The sequence below is a fragment of the Triturus cristatus genome, chromosome 4_1 (genome assembly GCF_964204655.1).
Source record: "Triturus cristatus chromosome 4_1, aTriCri1.1, whole genome shotgun sequence".
NCBI classification, from domain to species: Eukaryota; Metazoa; Chordata; class Amphibia; order Caudata; family Salamandridae; genus Triturus; species Triturus cristatus.
In genome coordinates, this window is record NC_140585.1 from 1,244,271,293 (window position 1) to 1,244,293,314 (window position 22,022).

The following is a 22,022-nucleotide window of genomic DNA, read 5'->3' on the forward strand; positions in this document are numbered from 1 at the left end:
CTCAAGAGGAGAGAACTAATAGTAAATCTACCACCAACAAATCACAAGTTGGACAAAAACTAGAGATAAACATTTCAGCAAAGCAAAACACATTGATTCATTATACAAAAAACCCTTTGGGCCAAAATGCTGGTGGAAAACATTACTGAAATACCGGAAAGTAAATTAAAGTCATCAATTACTTAACTCACTGAGTCATCAATTGAGGATTCAATCCAATTTTAAAGGGTTTCCTCTTCAATACATGGGAAATGCAAATAAAAGCAAGAAATCAGACAATTCATGTAGTTTTAGTACTGACTAAAGGCATGTCGGAAGTAGTTAAGAATGAAAAATATTAAAACAAGATGTCTTGAAAGGAAATCTACAGGGAAACTGACCCAAATCTATCAACTCAAAAGAACGTTGAAACTTTGAGGAAGCAGTTATAAAAAGTGGATTGTGAAGGGATATTGGAGTCACCTTTATAGCAATTATGCACTGCCCTTAAGGACGTAGAGATTCAATAAGTCTTGGCATCAGAATACAGTTCCTGGTTTATACCATTTGATTACCTGGTGAAATATGCAGATCATGCAATAGAAACTTTTGATTGAAATCAATGTGATTTATTTTCCATTAGTATTACTAGAAAATGCGTATGGGAATATATCACACAGTGAAAGAATTGCAGCTTTCGAAGGTATGCCTTTAGCCCAAAATGAATTTTAAGAGAATAGATCTTTCATACTTATTCTAAATGACTACTTCAAATATATTATCTACAAACCATTGGCACATCAACAAGTAGCGATGTGGCTCTAAGATACACTGATATATTCATGTATTTGCTTGAATACGATGATGTAATTCTATTATTTATTTTCAGAATATAAGGCCACAAGATGAACTGCAAGAAAACAAACCATTCTTGTTTTAAACTATCTGATAAAAGTATACTACTTGCAACAAGATTAGATTAATACATTATTAAAAAAGTGTTGACGCTATAGATCAAGTCTTGTAAGACACTTTCATAAAAATCGCATAATATGATTAATTTTAAAGCAAGGGGATAACAAGCAACTGCATTAAAAGCACATAACACATTCAGGTAAGTGTCTCAAGAATGCCCATTACTGAGCAGTGAAACAGTTAAAGTTTGCCATATGCCAGGCAAACGAACAAGATACGTTTTTTCATACTTAACACGATAGGGAGACAAATTTCAGAGAGGCACTGAGAATAGACTACCCTTCCACCCGGATTTGGCCAGGGCACACAAAACTTTGAAGCCCGGATAAAATTAAACTATACCATAATTATCCCAACCATCAGCTACACTTTTGGTTTATGTCAAAGTAACCAGGCACTATATAAAGCCAGAAGTAGTAATATAACTATTAAAATCCAATGAGTACAGTAACAAATCTAATATGCAGAACAATCACTCAAGAGGGAATGTTAACCAGGCTCAGCCCACATGCAGTATAGCAAATTAAACTAGAAGGTGGAGGCCCAATACACCTATCCGCAAAGAGGGAATTCTGCAAATGTAGTGCTGATCATGACTGAGATGATTAAGATGTTTAGAGGCAAGGATGTATAGCTGGTCTCCAAGGATGATGGGGTTAGTTAACACCCATGATGTGAAGCAGTCATGAGAAGTTATGTACTTGAAATGTATTGCTGGAACAAGGCAGACAATACAACTTAATGTTAGCACCCATTAAATGACATAGTGCTTATCGAAATGTGAAAGGAACTACTGGAATAATAGTCTTACTGGGAAACTCTAGATCAAAATTGCAATGCTACATTATCAGGGAACACAGGTACACCCCCGATGGGAGCCCCCCCCTCACTTACCTCATTCTCCGACGTTACTTCCAGACTCCAACGACCTCGGCAGGACCTGGAAGAAACAAGAACCGATAGTTACGACACTAAAGAAGGATTACCCTTCGTTCTTGTAGGAGGAGCAGGATGATGTTGAGATGGGGAGCCAATAAACCCAACAGGAAGGAGGAGAAAAGGAACTCCTCTGAGCCAGGATGGACGAAGAAAGAAAGAGGGACCAGGAGAATCCGGTAGATGTAGATAGGAAGAAGACTCAAGGTGAGTGACCAGAGGAAATGGAGGAAACAGAAGAAGCCTACCTACTTGGGCCCAGAACGAAAGACGCTGAACTCAACGGGAGTCCAGAGGAGTGGAGCAAGGAGTGGTGGTTGCCCACAGGAGACGTGCACAAGCCGCTGCAACTCAGGAGAGTTGCAGCAGAGGCGGTACGTAACATGGAAGGGGGGTGGATTTGGTAAATGAAGGAGAGGATCGGGAGAGAAAGGGCACTATTAATTGATTGGAGGTTTTTTTTTTTTTTGGCCTTTCACACACTGGGTAAAAATGGGAACAAACCAGATAAAGACATAGGTCTAGCATACATTGGACTCCTGGGACTTTCAATGACTGTTGGGGGAATGTTATTTCACTGAGAGTAAAATAGGTAGAAGAAACCAAGGGTGCCCCTTCCCCTGAGTAATGAAACAGACAGGGATGTTAACGCACTAGGCTTCCCTAGAAAATGGATAAAGCTATTTGTTTTTGTTTATTCTTTCCCAGAAAGAAACAATGTTTCTTCATGGGACAGATATAAATCAAAGGGCTCTCTAAATTAGGAAAAGTCCCTTCCTCTTTTCTTTCTCTTGGACTAATATTTTGGTTTCCACTTAAGATCTTTCTTTTCACCCGGGTGTGGTAAAGGTACCTATCCTTACATAGTGTAGGAAAATATATATTACTTACCGTCACTTTCTTTTGTTTTGCCTTCGAGCCTCCCAGGGACCCCCTCCGGATGAAGCTTAAGATCTAAAAAGGAAGAAGGAGGGTATTAAAGAAGAATTTTTTTCTCTTATTTGAATAATCAACTCTGCTTGACCTGTGAATAAACTCACGTCAACTTTAACCATATACAGCCTCCTCGCTTCTTTTTCCGTCTGTCCCTCCCACATATATGAATCACATAACTTTATCAGAGCATGAGAACTAGCCAAGAAAATGAGGTTTGGTTGTGTCAGATTGTGGTACTTAATGCCGAATGGCAGCTAGGTTGGCATCCATAACACAGGCCAATTTTGCTCTTCAACACCTAAACTCCTAAAATTGAGAACAAAGAATTAGTGAAATCCCCATTCACATTGCTGACGTAATTTGTGGATTATGAAAGGGTTGCCAGCTCCATATTGTAAGTGACTAAAGCAGGTCAAGCCTAACACCTAGAACTTTACAGAGAGCCTTACCAAACGTCCCATACTGGGTGACAGTTAGGAGAGCAATTTAGAACTTGAAAAATCAATACCTTCAATAGCGACATCCTAGGCTTTCAAGGGCACTATTCCGGGAGCATGAGAAATCCTATGCAATTTGGCCGAGACTCCAGTAACAATGATCATTTTAGAGAATTAAATTAAAACTCTTGAAAACAAGGTAGCATAGAAAGGGACAACAATGACAACATTCCGAAAACTATTAGGAGCTACAGAAGGCTTGTGCTGTTACAGCTACAGGCAGGATGTGGAAGTGACCCACAAAGAGGGAGACAAGGCTGCATATTGGCTTGCCTGCTGCACACCTAAAGCACGGACTACGCAAATGAGAACAGGTTTATGGAATACAATGGAATATAAGATTACCATGCACATAGGAAGCTTACTAGGTACATAGTAATGACACAATAAAAAACATTAAATTAGGCTAATTTACCGAGTTTGACTGAGGATCTGAAAGCTAGTTATTGAATAATCCTCCAGAAGATCGAGATGTACAATATGCCATTCAGTTCAGGAAAATGGGGTGGCCTGCCCATACCGGTTTATTGGAAGAGAATGTATTTGTGCTACTACTATTGGATAATTATATTGAGACTTTTGAAAAAAGGGATTCTGTCTGGGATCCCAAGGAAAGCAATAATAAGATTGACAAAAGCGGGGAACGACTTTTGAATGCAATTTATGGACCACGAGCCATGATGAATTTGGATAGCAAATTAGCAGGAATGTTTGCTTGGGTTGAAGGTGGGTCAGTCCATGCTGGTCATAGGGAACTGTACAAGGGCACAGTACCACATTTAACATTAGGATGGAGTAACAGCAAATGTTGCACTACCAGACTCCCAAGAGTCTGGCAAGCCAGGATGCACACAAAGTATTTGACACCTCAAACTGTCAATAAATGAAATGAATGATAGCTAGACTGACAACTAACACTAATTTCAGATTCATGAGGCAAACGGAGGAGAGGACAGGAAATTTGCACCATTGTTATATTTTTACTCTTGAAATAGAAAAAACCATGCAGCGAAGGGGGGCTGACTGAAAGATGAAAATAAACTGTATACAATATCCATCTAAGCTGATATCATTTACACTTTAGAGACGCGGTCACAACCTCAGCATCAGTTATGCTTAGCCCCCAACAGCAGTATTAAAAGATATATGTTTTAATTAGACCAGGACAAGCATGGCTTCCTCTATTGCACTGTAGATAATAACTAATATGCAACAGCTGAATACATTGTACAAACCTGTTAGTGATAACAGTCAGATTACCGGCATACCAAATACTTTTTTTTAAAGAAGTCAACTGATTGTATATGAATATATTTGTGACACAACTACTTCTTGGTGTCTGAAATAGGTATTTCGGCAGATGTATATGCTCTTTAGTACCCCACATTGGTAATGTGGAAGTTAATCCAGAATATCAAATTATGTGCATTAATATTAGTTTTTTTTCTACATTTGAATTCATACATATGTTATGATGTGCTTTAGTGTGTTTTCTGGGGCACACTAAACTAGGACTCAGACCGCGACTCCATCTTTGTTAAAATGGCTGCAACATCATGCTGTTAATTACTTATTCATAGTTCTCACTTGACGTCATACACAGTGAGATATGCACTGTTTGGTTTGATTGACATTCTCCAAGAACTCGCTAGAGGAAGCATTCTGCTACTTTTGAAGGCTCTTCCTGCTAGCATATTATATTGCATTAATATCTGATTGTTTATAGCTTGTTCGGACTTCTCCAGAGAACATTAGGTCAGAGGTGGAGAAATAATATTCATGTAACGGGTTAGATTTATGATAGGGTTAAATGACATTTTAGAATAACGCAATGTGATTTGTTGAAATTCTGATATCTTTGCTCACACCATGTTGACCTTACAGTTTTCATCATTTCTATGCTGAAATTGCCTATATAAAACCCTGAATTTGGGGTAGGTATTAGGGATGCTGTCCGATTCCTCGATACTGATTGCTGCACATTTGAGACTTAGTATATTTTCTTGAATTTGCTCATTTTGCATTTATTTCTGTAAATGATAGCCTTCATGACAAATGATTGTATTTATTTAACTGATTCAACAAGACTACTACTTCATTTGCATTTCCTTTTTTTCTATTGCACTTTAAATTTCAATAAACTCTCATGGGTTTTTCTTTAAATTCTGATCTCAAAATCCCTTTGAGTCTGTCCTTTCTTATTGATTGTATTTAAATGCTGTTTTGAATCTCGTCTCTAAGGACATGTCACCTCATAATTTGGAAGTAAACACTGTCCCAGGAGCACCACTGTCTTGCAAATTAAGTGATATAGAAGGTGTGCCCACAGTTTTATGGGGATGGTAAATTTACAGACTACTCTGCACAATGTTTTAAGTAGGAACACCAACATCACTTCATGCAAAGTCAACAGCAAGTATACATGAAATAAGCTCAGAATTCCCTAACAAACTTGAGCTATGTGTAGCTAGTCATTTCTGGCCCGAGGAGCAAGTTGACTTCATTTCTATAGCAATCATTAATAAGAGACATCCACATAAGTGATTTAGAAAGATGAAAATGATGTAGGATATTAGTACTGGCAAATCAATAGAAAATTGAAATCCAAATAACCCCCTACAAGAGAAGACACAATGTATATAAAATCCAAAAGTCATGGACAAAACAAAAAGCGATAAATGTGTCATGGATACAGGATTCCTGGCATGTGGTGGAGAGGTGCTTTTCAAAGCTAGTGGAATGACAGATGACAAATTCAAAGCTGTACTTGGTGGCCTAATACCGATCAAAGAACTGGAAACAAATTAACAGCACTGGGACTAACTACTTGAGAAGAATGCAACGGAACCAGCACAGGGGAGAGAATGTGGCCTAACGGCTAGGGCAGTCGGCCTCGGAGCTGGGGAACTGGGTTTGAGTCTCGGCAGGGACGCTCAACATTCTGTGATTCTGGGCAAATCACTTAATCACCCAGTACCTAACAAAAATGAATGTGTCTGTAACGTAACTGGTGCTCATGTAAAGCACTCTGATACCTGTGGGTCTAGCTTGCGCTATATAAAGCACCACATAACTGAATACAAACAAGAAAATAGATACAAAAATAGTGTTAAATGGAAAGAGCAAATCATTGTTTATACTTGTCAGAATGACTATTTATCAGCAGATAAAGGTAGTTCTAATGTAATCATGAACATGGAAATGTAAACGCTCAGGAACAAATTTTCAAAAATGGTTATGAATTATATGGGAACCAAAATATTTAAGTAATGCAACTGAATAACAATTAAATGAAGCAATGACTAATTGAATTTAAAAAAAGTTTTTTTTCTGCAAAAAACAAGATTCTTCAATGAGGTTCATTATATCAAATCCAGATCAAGAGCCTGTTAGTATCATTAGCTAAAAAGGTACAAACACCATTATTAATTTACAGTACATACTAAAATATATATATATTCCAATCCAAACACTTTTGCAAGTATTTCTGCCGCAGAAGGGGGCAGGCTCACGGCGAGGTCACAAACCTCAAAAGTCCAAAATCTTAGTTGTGCTTAAACAAACCAATGCCGAGCCCAATTCCTTTGTAGCGTGGATACGTTTATTTCATGTAGCAAAAACGTTTCTCGCTACATGAAATAAACTCATCCATGCTACAAAGGAATTGGACTCGGCATTGGTTTAAGCACAACTAAGATTTTGAATATATATATATATATATATATATATATATATATATATATATATATATATATATATATATTCAATGAAAAAACCATAGGTTTCACACATGTTATAGTTAGCTGGAAATTTTACTGATAAAAAACCAATGAAATTCCCCCGTTATAGTTACTGTAGGCAACTATAACTCACGCGACCGCAATCCTCTGCTGATGCTAATACTGTATTTAGACACTTATTTGCCCATGTCTTCTTCCATTAAATTTTAGCTATACATATATTACAAATATTTTTTTTTCATAAAGACACATATGTCATCAGCAAAGGATTGCGGTCGCGTGAGTTATAGTTGCCTACAGTAACTATAACGGGGGAATTTCATTGGTTTTTTATCAGTAAAATTTCCAGCTAACTATAACATGTGTGAAACCTATGGTTTTTTCATTGAATTAGCAAGGTTTTTTAAATGCTAATTCCTAACTATAACGTGTGTGAAACCTATGGTTTTTTCAGTGAATTTGTACGGTTTTTTAAATGCTAAGTTACTTTACGCCATTCGTGGCGTGCACGCCCACTTAACGCAGTTCGTTCCGTGCGCGCACGGTGCGCTTCGCGCACCGTGCGCGCACAGTGAGCACGCGGTGCGCTTCGCGCACCGCGCGCCCACTTTACGCAGTTAGTGCCGTACACGCAAGGTGGGCACGCAGTGCGCTACGCGCACCGCGTGCCCACGTTACGCACCGTGCGCACATGGAGGACATATTATGCGCTTCCTTGTGATAGGTAATCTGTTAAATTTAATTTGTAAGTGATGACAATAATATGCCATGCACAGAGAGTGTTTTTTTTTTTTTATTAAAATTTTTAGCGTAAGCGCACCGTACGCGTACGGTAAGCGTAATCGGCGAAATTTTCAAAAAAAAAAAATTTACCGTTTTTGGCCTTGGGGGATCTTTGAGGACTCAACTAACATGGCTATGTGCATGGGCGCTGTCTAAACAGCCCCTTTATATGTTTTTTGCCTTTGTTTACAGCCCCCCCCTCAGAGTGCGAGAGAGAAAATGGCGGCCGCCGCTTCCTGGTTTCGGCCGATTCGAATGTTTACTTAGATGTAACAGCCAATCAGAATCGCGCACGCCACCGTACGCGTACGGTAAGCGTACCGTAAGCTGGCTCAGATATATATATTGATTTAAAGGCTATTTTCTCAGAATCTACTGAACAGATTTACACCAAACCTACAAAAGGCACTTCCTTGACCTGAGGACTACCTCTCTGCCAAATTTCTAGTAATTCTGTTCAGCCGTTCGGGCTGTAGCCCTGTCTAAAGGTCCTATGGAAAAATGCATGGGAAAAACGCGTTTTGGGACCCCCCTTTTATCTCAGCCCCCGCTTGACGAATCCCCCCGAGACTTTCAGGGTAGGAGCGGAGCGTAGCGCCCCACCTATTTTGAGAAATTCGCGAGGATTCGTCGACCGGCGCCAAAGTTATTCAAAATAGAATGTTGCGGATTTCCTATGGAAACAGGGTCCTAACTATAACTACCTACTGGCGATCGCCAGTAGGTAATAAATATAAATATAAATATATATATATATATATATATATATATATATATATATATATATATATATATTTTTTTTAAGATTGAGGCAAATAAAGGATGCTGGAATAGAAAAGAATGTTGAACTCAAGCACAATGTGCAAAACGTATATGGCAACATTTTTTTTAATGAAATGTTGAAGCGGTTGAGAAGTACTACTGCCACAAAATAAGTTTAAATTCTTTTTTTTTAAAGTTTTATATATTCTCTGTTTTACTTTATGGACGAAGTACATACTACCTATAGGACAGGTACTGTATGGGTACCATTATGGTATCCCAAAGTCAATACATTTAGACACCCAAATTTAAAATTATATTTAGGCAAATACTGCATGCAAACAGTTCCTGACTTTGGGATTTGAAGATAGATAAAGTGCAACAATTTGAAGAATACAATTAAATTCACTATGGAGATGCCCAAGAATTAAGTAACTTTTCTGAAGCTAATACTACGAAAGTGCACGTGGTTACTTGACAACGTAACTAATAAAGGAGCAGCATACAAGTGTTATACTTTCATAAAAAAAAGTTTTAGGGTAAGATCTAACTTATCCAAAGAGGCTGAGGTTAACATGAATAGTTTAAGTAAAATCTAATTTTATTAAACTGAATAGTTAATTTCTGAAATTCTGTTGTGGAAACTGGACCAGAAAAAAGAAATTGAAGTAAATGAACACAAAACAGACATGTATGAATGCAGTGTTGGGAAACACGTGTTTCACAATTACATTATCAGGTGTGCAAGGCGTTAACAGCCTGATGGTGGAAAGCTACAAAGGAGATTGGAACAAGGTGGATTTACTTTTAAAGCACATTAGATACGTAAACAATGAAACCCATATCTACAGCTTGCTTTCAGTCACTCCGTTAAAAGTAAAACAATTAAGACTGAATAATTTCACATTCAGGTATGTTCCAGGACTCCGGCCAGCAACGATAAGAAATGGTAAATGTAAGGGTGAGGCACATTGATAGTATTTCAGAGAATTAGACCAAATGAGGATGAAATGCTATTATCAAGAAAATGCAGTAAGAGGATCTGACAAATTGATTGTTGCAACTGCAAAGTAGCCTGTGTAAAGGGGTGATTAATTGACTTAACACTGTTTAATTTTTAGATGATTAGTTTTAATGTGGGATTTAATTTTCAAACAATGATCCCAGTTAAATGGACATGTTTCAGGCACACATTTATCAATAGTAGTGCTAAAATAAGGTAGACAAAGAAATGAGTGAAAGAATATAATTAACGGAAGTGCAAAAACAGAATTGAATGTCGTTAATATGTGCATTATATAATTGATGTAGATGTCAAAACCTTTCGATTTTCTAATGAACTATTTGAAAGTAATCCTGCCAGGGAATTTAAACATTGTAAAGGAGCAATGCCGCCTCAAGGGGCAGATTATAAAAGTGTGTTAACATAAAAGACTACAGAATACACAGTAGTCTAAGCTTGCAGATAATGATTTAGTGCGTGACAGATTACATAACAAAATTACATAATGGGCTCATCTGGAAAGAAACCTACACAATGAAAGGATATTGGATAAACATTTAATCATCCACTATGCAGGGCGCCAACCTTACAGCTTCCATGAAGCACAAACTAGTTCTACAACCTCAAGTACAACAGAAATAGCTGGCACAAAGTCTGCAATGCCATTACAGTCTTAATTGGGGATCATTTATAACCACATTGGTTAGACACAGGATAGCAAGTGTTGCTAGACAAAACCAAAAAGCAGGAGAATGATAGGGACAGGCCAGTAAAGACCACAGGAAATTAAGGGAATTAAATGGCATTTACAAAGGATTTTTGAAATGTACTAATAAATCAGTTACTATAGCTTGGCCAATGGACTTGGATGCCAATTTTTACAAAAAATACACACTTGGTACAGACCGCTTTTTGGTTGAGGCAAAATAGAAATTCATGCATTCAATCTGCGGCTGCATGCTGAGAAGGAAGTGGCTTCAATGCACATCCCAGAGGATGAGGTAGAGAGAGAAAAACAAAGGTCACTTTTCAAGATTTTCTTATTAGCCCAACAGGTGTAAAAGGCAGGGGAACATTACAGTTAGGGTTTCCGGTTTTATGGTATTTTTTTTTTTAACATTTCCGTCTGTATTTAACCATATTTATTTTTGGGCCATTTGTACCTGTATTTATCCATATTTATTTTGTACTTTTCTTATAAATTAACCCCTTCGACGCGCATGACGGAGCGGTTCCGTCATGCACGTCGGTTGCGCTGTGCGCATGACGGAACCGCTCCGTCATGGCCCCGCCCGCGCACGGAACCTTCAGCGTGGCACGGAAATCCGCGCCGCGCTGAAGGGGTTAAGTTGTAAAACTGTACATTCCCATATTTATTTAACTGATAGACGCGCACTCATACTTTGAAATCTGTCATGTTTTAGCTATTTAAGCTGTCGAATATTACATAATACATCCTATGGTAAAAACTAGCATTATACTATAAATATATGTTGACATGTGCCTTTATTTGAAGAAAGGTATTCCTATTTTTTAACTTCCCATGCTGTCCATCTGCTCAGCTGCTGGCCTATAATTCATGAAAGACAGCATAGAGACTCACTTAAAAGAAGCACAATTTTCTGTATTTATCCACATTTAAAAATAAATGCAGACAGAAAACACACTGTTTTCTGTCTGTATTTAGCTCTAAAATCTGTAAAAACGGAAATCAGGGAGCCATAATTACAATCTGGGTACATGCAATTTACGCCCCTTGTCCCACCCATTTTTATTTAATCTCTTTAAAACCTTCGTTACAGTGCAAGTTCACCTTAAAAAACAGGTTTTCATCTCAAACACCTCAGCTTTCTTGCAGAAACACTATGCAAAGTCAAGCTCTGCTCATGCAACATAATCCCTGATTTAGAAAGTTCTCCATCTGCAAGCAATCTTTCTTTGGCGTTACACCAATGAGTGCGAAAATTCCGCATACATACTCGAGAGGCAAAGACAATCTCCAACTGTAAACAGACATCAAATAGCACTTCCTTAAAACGTTAACCTGTACCAATCACTTACTTTGGTCAACCCAAACCTGTACTACAATAAAATATAACTATATCCCTGCTGAACTTTATGGATATGTTATGACTTGCATATACTTGGTAATTGCTGCCTTTTGTCACCTTGTACCCAGGGTGTTGATCCCATATACATCCAAAAACAAAATAAAGCTCCACATCATGAAATGCCTACATTGAACTAAGACTTAACCAAATAATCTTCCTGAAGAGATTTATGAACATGGATGCCAAAATATACACAAGGAGGCTGCTAAAACACAGGAAACGCAGTATAGGTGGCATCTCAGAGCCAAAGTACTTCTCATCATCCAAAAATATGTTTGGAATGCTTAGCTGTGACAGACAGGCCTCAGGCAACACGAGGCTGAGGCTAGGTTTCATCTTCCTGAAGAACGAGTTACTTACCTTCGGTAACGATGTATTTGGTAGAGACACAGTCTAGCTGCAGATATTCCCTAACTTAGAATATCCCCAGGCGTCAGACTGGATCAGGAAAACTTTTTCCCCAGCAGTACCTCTGCACTCCGGGGGGGGGGCGTCACCCAGCTCCGTCCTGACGTTGTCCACGGAAGTGACGTCAATGGAACCATATAAGAACACCCGCCCCCCCCCCCCCCCCGGGTGTTGACGTCAGTTTTCTAAGTGAAACTTTTCCACGCCACAACGCGGAGCCACAACAAAAACTGCGAGAGTATAGGAACAGTGTGTCAAAAAACAGTAAAAATCTTTGAAAACAACATTGATAAAAAAAATCAGAGAATGAGAAACAACACCATGTTGAAAGAGTACTCAAGACATGTAGGGACTAAAGTAGGCGAACAGAGCACTCGGCCCATCAAAGCTAAGAGCCGTGCCCCCCCGAAGAGGCAACGGCAGTGGAAACGACTGGCATGATGGACTGTTTGCAACCACAGGATGGAGCTGAATGAAAAAGAGACTGTAACCACAGGATGGAACTGTAAAGGACCACAAGACTGGAACGACATGACTCACGGCAAGTGACCAGAAGTGAACAACCACCTAGAACGATCACCACACCTCCCCACAGTGACCCATGAACTGTAGCATAGTCAAATAGAATCTCAACCCAAGCGACTGTAGAATAGACAAGGAGACCCCAAAGAAATGGGGAGAAACAGACGAGGGCGGAACGAGGATAGAAAAACATGAGAATCTCCACACCGGAGGAACCTAGGTGGAGCAGTATTGAAAAGCTCAGGACCTAGCCACCCAAAAAAGAGAATGGGTGGAGGGCAATTGCACAAAACAGAATGACACACCCTGCCCCAGAGGTAGGTGACGAGAGTACCCCTCAGGAAGACCAAGGCCACCTGTAAGGAAAGGTCCTCGCAGAACGGGGAGGATGGAAGGGCATTAAGGAATCTGCGGATAGACTGTGTCTCTACCGTATACATCGTTACAAAAGGTAAGTAACTTGTTCATCTGATAGAGACATCTAGCCGCAGATTCCTTAACTTAGAATAGATACCAAAGCCATACCCCATTGGAGGAGGGTCTGCGACTGAAACCTACCAAGTTCCAAGAGAACTTAACCGTCAATAACAGTGACTAAGCATGGTGGGAACAGCAGTGCCAGCGCTCCTGACACCAGACCTATGAAGCCCTGAAAGTGAGCATGATCAAGGGGAGGCAAAGGCACCACAACCCGTCAGAGGACGGTACGATAACTCCCTCGTCCAAACGGATGAAAAGAGACACCAGAAAGGGAAGTGCAGAATGGAAGAAAGTTCAGAAACCTCTGCAAAAAGACGGTAAACTGAGCACCGGATCCCATGGATCCGCCAGAGACCGAGTCCCAGAAAAAAAGGAGCAAAATAGTATGCCATCGTCAGAGCCTACCCACTGAACATACACCACAGAGGATGCCAAAAAGTGTAATATGAGGGGACAGACATCACCATGCAGAGACATACCGAGTCATGACTACCCGGAGATACAGCATGTGGATGAAGGATACCCACAAGGAGACAAGAGTGTATCGTGAAAACCACACCACAGCTAAACAAAAGCCCCAAGGAATGGGATTGCCAACAGCACGCATGCAGCAGAAAGCGAGGAGGCACATCACCAGGTAGTCAACCTGCCAGCCGTACATAGAGGTACAAACGGCAAAGGGAAATCCGGTAAGCCGGGCACACACAGACTGCCCTTTACACCATATAGGGGGGGAGAGAGGGGGGGGGGGAGAGAGAGAGAGAGAGAGAGAGCGAGAGAGAGGAGAGAGAGAGAGAGAGAGAGAGCGAGAGAGCGAGAGAGCGAGAGAGCGAGAGAGCGAGAGAGCGAGAGAGCGAGAGAGCGAGAGAGCGAGAGAGCGAGCGAGCGAGAGAGAGAGAGAGAGAGAGAGAGCGAGAGAGAGAGAGAGAGAGAGCGAGCGAGCGAGCGAGAGAGAGAGAGAGGGAGAGGGAGAGGGAGAGGGAGAGGGAGAGGGGGAGGGAGAGGGAGAGGGAGAGGGAGAGGGAGAGAGGGAGAGGGAGGGAGAGAGAGGGAGGGAGAGAGAGAGAGAGAGAGAGACCGGGGCGAAACCCCTTAATACTAGGACAAGGAAAACCTAGTAGGCATACTCTCTCACTGTGTGTATAAATCATGATATATATGTATGTAAGAAAAGACGTAGATATATATATGTATATATCCCATGAAGGAAAAATAGATATAGGGAAGCCGCACAAGAGGTACCAACGGCACAGGTATGAAGCATAGCAGGACACAACAGTGTCAAAAACACCGACAGCGACAACAACCCCCTGACGGGGACGGAACCGTCCCCCCCCACGCAACACAGGCAGTGACACTGACCACCACACTCACAAGGAAGGAGTGAGAAAAAAAACACAGAGGTCTGTCAGAAAAAGGGGTAGAAACAGTCCCATACAGACACTGTAAAATGACAACGAGTATACTGAGGAGAATACTTGCCCCGTAACATACACAAAAGAAAGCAACAGTGCTTTTAGTGATGAGTGGCAATTCACAACCAGTGAAATGCCTAGAGCGGAACAAGAGCCATGGAAAAAGAGTGACAGCCCTGAACCACTAGGCCATAGTGAAGCAGAAAACATCCGCAGAGGACAGGAGCGAAAGGACCTGAACCCCTGCACGTAAGAAGCAAAGGGACCAAAGTCCCTGCCAGGAAAGTGCACAAAGAAATAGATCACAAGGTAACACGAAGCAGAAACTCAGCTGGTGGAAACTCCACTCCCCATAGGCAAAAGCCCTACAGGGCCTGAGCCATGAGAGAACACGGAAGCACTTCCCCACACCAAGAAGTGAAAGTGGAACGCAGTCAAGAAAGGGGTGGAAGGTACACCGCCTGCACCCTTCGACAGCGAACATAACCTGTGTGAACACACAGAGTGTATCCACAGAGACAAGAAAGAGCAACGGACCAACCGTAGACCCCAACACAAAACCCCCAGGAGAGAACCGTACCAACCCTGCGGGTCTCACTAGAGGGGATGTCCTACAACAGCAGGAAGAGCGCTAACAAAGAGAAGCAGCCGAAGATCACTCCGCAGGAGCTGCTGAAACTTCCCGTACCAGGAAGAGCAGCTGCACAATAGCCAACAAGTACCCCACATAGGGTATGGCACATCCCTATAAAAGCAAGGGACACCTCTTTAAGCCAAGGTCTTAGACAGAGGGCTAAAATGAAATACAAAAACAGCTGACCAGCTGCAACAACAAAAGGGCAAGGTGGCGAAGAGCCGCACAGTCCGTCTGGACAAGAACAAGGGTCACTTCTTGAGACAAGCTCATAGGCAGAGGCCAAAAAGAACCCAATAAACAGCTAACCCAGCTGCCGCAAAGGAAGGAAAAACCCGGCTGAACAGCCATACAGTCTGTCTGGGGAGACTAGAACCCAGAGACGGAAATCAGCAAAACAAAGTGACAACACCGTCACACGAAAAACAAATCCGTCATAGAGGACTAAAAACCAGGCAGTCATGGAAAGCCAGACAAGAGACGCCGGACCGCCGAGTGCAGTGTCTGGGACGTGGCTTGATGAGCTATCATGGCAGACTCCTAAGCGCGCTCCGGCTCACCAAGCCTGGAAATCCGTCATCTGAATAATTCCCTGCAGGGGCGGTCCAGGCGATATCAGGAGAGCGGGGCTCACCTGGGGTGAACTCAGGTGGTGAATGCGCAGAGAACATCGGGCGGGCGTTCTGCCCTTGTAGGAGATTGTGCAACGGGCCCCGTGGCAGACAGAATCCTGCCGCCCGCCCTGCCCTGCCTGCACCTTGGCCGGGTGCTAGAGCCGGACTCCGATGGACTTGTGGAGGCTCTGGTGTGGCAGCTGGCAAGAGCTCCGGGGAAGCGTGGCACATCGGAGCTGTGGTGTGGACGGCGCCCGGGCTGTCTGTCCTAGGGCCGCAGAGCTGACGTGAGGCCGCTGGTTGTGTAGAGGCCCTGGAGGACCCTGAAAAGACTTCTTCTTGAGGCGGGGCTGTGCCTCTTTTGCTTGTTGCACCACCCGCCCTGCAGTAGTGTCCCCTGGTGGGCCCGCGGGCGGACTTTGCGCTGACGGTCCTTTAGCTGGGGCAGCCATCCATGTCTCGCACAGGCCGGGAGGCGCCCTCGCCTACAACGAAGCCACCCAGCGGGACCAGAGGCGGTAGACCCGCTGTGAGGGACCGAAGTGTTGCCCTGCCTGGGACGCAGGGGCCTTCCCTGTTGGCCATCCCCGTCTGATTGTTTACGATTCACCTGGAGCCCCTGTTGCGCAAGGCTGTGGCTGGAACCCGTAGTGCAGGGTTACACTGGGGTGGCACCTCCGCCCGGGGTTGATTCGAATTCCCGTGCACCCTGTGGTGGCTGGAGTGGGACCTGGGCGTTAGGGAGGCATGGCAATTTCCTGGACGGTGCGCTGTTGGCTGGTGGTCCGGCGGGCGTGATTCCCTTAAGGGATTTGGCCCCTGGGTGGCGGAAGCCAACGAGCCAGGCCCGGTGCGGTACCTCGGCCCGACCTTCGCTGAGGAGCAGGCGGGGTAGTCAGAGGCTGCAGAGAAGAGGCCAAACAAAAGAGGTAACATTGGGCAAAAGCCGTGCCCAGCCTGTAAGGCTCCCTCCACAATAACATGATGAAAGACAAATCCAAGTTCCCCTCCACGAAACAGAGTACCGTGGATCAGTACACCACCACTATCTATGGGATGTGGGTGGTGCCGATGAGGGGGGTTTCCTCCCAGACAACGCCGCCTTGCTTGCCGTAATTACACAATCACACGGTTGGCTCAGGGGTCTCATTCATGAGACAAGACCTTCGAAAGGCCGTGGACCATATCACCGAGGCTGAGACCAGGGTGTCAACCGTGGAGGACACAGTTACGTCGCTCCAACAAAAAGTTACGATATTCACGGTGGTGACTTAGGAACTTGCCGTGCGGATAGAAGATGCAGAAGACCGCGCTTGGAGAAATAACCTATGCTTTGTGGGATTACTGGAGGGGTGCAAAGGTGCCTCGATGGAGGGGATCTTGAGACAGTGGTTGCGGTCTCTCATGCCGAAGACTCACTCTCTCCTTGCTTTGTTGTGGAGCGAGCCCAAAGAGCCCTCACAAGGAACCCCCCCCACCCCCAGGGCGAGGCTCCGCCCTGTCTTCACTAAACTGCTCTACTATATGGACAGAGACGCTAACCCCTAATTCGCTCGGGCCACAGGGACAAACTCACCCACGACTCCCAGAATATCATGATTTTCTCCGATTATACCAGGCTCGTCCAACAACAGCGCTAATCCTTTGTTGCAGCCAAGTTCTGGCTCAATATTCAATACATGTTGCTATACCCGGCAAGGATAAGGGTTACCTACAAGTCACAATCCTTATTTTTCGACACTCCAGAGGCGATCTTCGCTTGGACCAATGAGTCTGTGCACTTCAGGCCGCATACGCCACCTGCGTTGGAGTCTTATTCCACTCAGAGTAATAGACGGAATCGTCTGAAGAAATCCACATTGAATCGGTGACATCGATCACGATCCAATAAGCATTCCCATACGCAGGGTGAAGAGTCATAAGTGGAACTACAGGCCGCTCCGGAGTCGGCCATATCAATCTTCACTTATTATCCTCAGATGTGCTCTGCTTGGTCCATTTTCGAGGGGCTACCAGGCTTGGTTGGCCTCAACAAGTTCCATCTGCATGCCCTAAAGAACTATGGTTGAGGGTGTTGGGAATTTGGGGAACCACTGGTGAGGCCCCCCGCAGACTCCCGTTGGAGCTTGGGGGCACCCCCACCATTACACATACTTTATGTTGGCTAAGGTATTGGTTTGGGGATGGGGACATTGAATTTAGTCACCAAATGTTTTACACTGTTACGGCACAGACACCAAGTCACCACAGTTCCCACACACCCGGCTCACAAATGGCACCCTCCCTGAATATATATGGGTACAGACATATTTGGTGACCAGCCCAGAGTGATTTGCATCATGACATGGAATGTTCGGGGGATCCTCAAAATAACTAAATGTGGGCAATCTTGAAATAGGCCAAAAGGCTAGAGATTGACAGACTTTTACTGCAGGAAACCCACATGATGGGAACTAAGGTACATTGCCTAGCAAGCTATGGGTTTGATCAGGTTTTCTACTCAGGGTTTATCCGTGGATCACCTGGCACAACAATTCTGATCCATTGCAGAGTCCTCTACAGATTCCCCAAGGTATGGACGGACCTGGGTAGGAGGGACACCCTTGTGGTGGGGATATTACATGGAGAACCACTGACGCTTGGTAGCTTTTATGCCCCTCTCCCCTGGGGTAAGTCTTTGTGGACAGGGTTTACGCCTTGGGGGGGGAACTACCGGACTGATTATCAGTGATAGGGGGGGGGACTGGAATGATATTATGGCACCAGTCGACAGGTGGCGTGTGGAGGGACCTAGCCACTACACAGGAGAGTCCAAGTTATACTTTCTGACATCCTCCCTGGGGTGGTCAGACGCGGGGCGAGCCTATCACCCAGCAGAACCTGGATTTACCTTCTTCTCAGCAGCTTATGGGTCCCTCTCTAGGTTGGACTATATATTCCTCCCCCAGGTTCACAAGGTCACAGCAGTCTCCATCCTGTCCGAGGGCTGTCAGATCACTCCCCAGTGACATTCAGACTACACATAGGGCCCCATAGGTCTCCCTGGCTACTGAGAGATTCATCTTATAACACTATCCTCCATCAGGCTGTTGCGGAATACTTAGCATCAAACGTTGATACTGCTCTCTCAGGCACAATATTGTGGGAAGCCCTGAAGCCCACTCTGCGGGGGTGGATATTAGTTACTGCGCCGGTGAGAAACATCGCAGTATCACACAAGTGGTAGAACTGGAGACCAGTCAACGCGCTCGAGGCCACGGTGAGAGAAGGAGGCAGTGCCCAAGCGATGTCTCCTTTGCCAACAGCAATTGAACCAACTACACATGAATGAGGCCCAGCAGGCATGACAGGCGACCCAATGTAGAATATATCAATGGGAGGATAAATCAGCAAGATGTTACACCGTCTTTGTCAAATGGCGCAGTCGCCAACCCCGATGACGGCACTACGAGATGCGGAAGGGGGCCTGTGCACTAACCCCATGGCAGATGCTCGGGCGTTCGCAACATATTACTCAAATTTATATATGAAACAGGAAGTCCTGTCCCAGGATCAAATTAGAGAGTTTTTAAGGGACATACCGCCAAAAGCGGTCCTAGATGATATACCGGAACAACTCAATACGCAGATTATGGTAGAGGAACTCGCTACCGCCCTATCAGGCCTGCGCCGTGACCCAATGGGTTCCCGAGCAAATTCCTAAGATCACATATTCCCCAACTAGGCCCACACTTGCTAAGAGTGATCCAAGAAGCCCTCGGGCAACAGATCCTCCCATTGGACTGGCGACACGCAGAAATTGTGGTGTTCCACAAGCCGGGGTGCCCTCCCGAGGAACCTTCCTCGTAGCGCCCTATCTCACTACTAAACCTTGAAGCTAAACTCTTTGGTAAGGTCCTCACAGATCGTCTCCTCCCACATCTCTCTGATCTTGTTTATCCTGATCATGCTGGTTTAATGCCGCGAAGATCAATATATCACAATATCAGGCATGTTCACAACACCCTCGCAAAGGTGCCAGAACTCAGTCAACCCGCAGCCATTCCATTAGCTGACATTGACAAAGCATTTGACTCGCTCAGTTGGGCCTACGTATTTCTTCTCCTGCAAGCTTTCAAACTTTGGCCCGCGGTTCCTGTCATATATCCGCCTTCTCTATACACATCTCTCCGCCTCGGTACGAGTGGCTGGGCAACATCAGAACAATTCCCAATCCATAGGGTACCAGGCAGGGGTGCCCACTATCTGCTCTATTATTTGCACTTGCAATCAACCCTTTAGCCACATGGGTGAGGCAGGACCCCCCTAGTGTGTGGGTTTGAATGGTCCGCTGAGACGTCGGACAGGATTGCACTATATGCAGATAATGCCTTATTCTTCCTTATGGACCCAGGATTCAATGGCCCGCGAACCCTTCAAATACTCCGAGTATTCGGGGGAACCTCTAGCCTATGCACAATCCTGTTGAAATCGGTGCTATTCTCGGTTTGTGGAGACCAAGGCAGGCGTACATGGGCGACCCATCTGACCCATGCCACGGGGGGCTTCCTGTACTTGGGTATATACATCTCACCCTGCCCGACGGTCTCCTGGTCACACAATATCCACCCCTCAATACCACGTATCCGAGAAGAGGTGAAGGCATGGTCTCCCTTACCCCATCCTTATTTGGGTGGTCAGCCATTTTCAAAATGGTCTCATTGCGACGCCTGCTGTACCAGCTCCAAAACTTCCCCTACATGACCCCACAGTTGTGGTTTAATCAGATCAATGCAACCCTTAATCATTTATTTGGGGGGTGGGGGGCGGGGCAGTCAGTCACCCTCCGGACCTGTACACAGTCCACCTACTGTGGAAGAATCTCTGCAGTGGATATATACGCCTACTACTGAGCTTCCCATCTACGTAATATAAACAAATGGTGGTACAGCACGCAGACTGACCGGCATCCACAGTTGAGAAATGTGCGATGGGTAATCAAACACAATTAGACCTTCTCTATAGCCAGGCAAATATAGGCCACCTACCCCCAGAGGCCAAAGTGGTTATCTAATTATGGAGCCGTACGGTGCAGCAGATGGGGTGGATGGTTATCTCAGGCGACTGCACTGTGGCATGGAACATACGTTCAGCAGGTTGCTGCACTCACTAGGTTCCCGCGCTTGGGACCTCATCAGACTATCCACACTAGGAGACATTATGAAAGGGACAGTGTTCAAATCATTTGAACAGCTGCAGGAGGAATTTCAACTCCACCGCAACCAGTTCTACAAATATTTACAACTTAGACATGCATAGACACCTCATATCAAGACCCTGACTGACTTGCATGAATTCAACCCACTTGTAGGGCAACTATTGATGGAAAACTTGGGCGCCCACAAGATTAGGCAAGTTTATCAAACCTTAGTTACACACAGTCAAACCACGCTGGGTGTGTTTCGGATGGTGTGGGCGGGCGACATCATAGACCTAACTGATGATGACTGGACGGAGGCCCTGGTGAGTCCCTGTGGTTCCGCCATTGCAACACGGTACCGCTTAATTCACTTTAAGTATATACACCGTGCATATTACACAAGGTCCCTCCTCTGGCGCATAAGCGAAATATTGTCCCCTGCATGTCTCAGATGAAACAGGGAGGAAGGGACCTTCCTCCATACAGTATGGAGTTGCAGCACACTCCAGCTTTTTTGGTGCAAGATAAACTCTTGTCTGGAACAAGTACTGTCCTGTCAGCTGCCCCTCGAGCCCAAGCTTATCCTCCTGCACAGCACAGACAGGATCGGAGGTAACAGATACAAACAACACCGTCTGTTTTTGGGGCTCACACTGGCCAAGAGAGACATAGCCCAACACTGCAAGGGAATGTCTCCACCCTTGGTGGGTGGGTGGAAATGCACCATGGACAGGTTCATGGGGATGGAGTTAGCAGTATTCCAGGCGCAAAGCTGTCTACAGAAACATAATAGAATTTGGAAGTGATGGGCTGAATACAGGGGCAAGGACGTGCCCTCCACACGACCCCCAGATTCCCTCATTGAGCAGGAAATACGGTCATAGTCATTGCCACACCTGGAGCTACTAGCTACTGTTATTTCAATGCTGTGGTACAACATCCTACGTGGGGTGTGGGGGTGGCACCTGGGTTGTGCCTGGGTTTTCATTTGTTTTTCTTCTTTTGTTGAAGTTTTGAAATATTGGTACTGCTTAGAAATGTACTGCAT

The 22,022-nt window shown here is 44.3% G+C and overlaps 1 long non-coding RNA gene across 2 annotated transcripts in view; it reads right to left on the minus strand.

The window, feature by feature from the left end:
* LOC146856506 (uncharacterized) overlaps positions 1-22,022 on the minus strand; it is a 272,731-nt gene that overhangs the window by 200,511 nt on the left and 50,198 nt on the right. For both annotated transcript variants that reach the window (XR_014980959.1, XR_014980958.1), the window contains 2 exons: positions 2,782-2,844; positions 1,849-1,894 (listed from right to left, as the gene is read on the minus strand). This is a non-coding gene — a long non-coding RNA (uncharacterized LOC146856506). The remainder of the gene's footprint in view (positions 1-1,848; positions 1,895-2,781; positions 2,845-22,022) is intronic.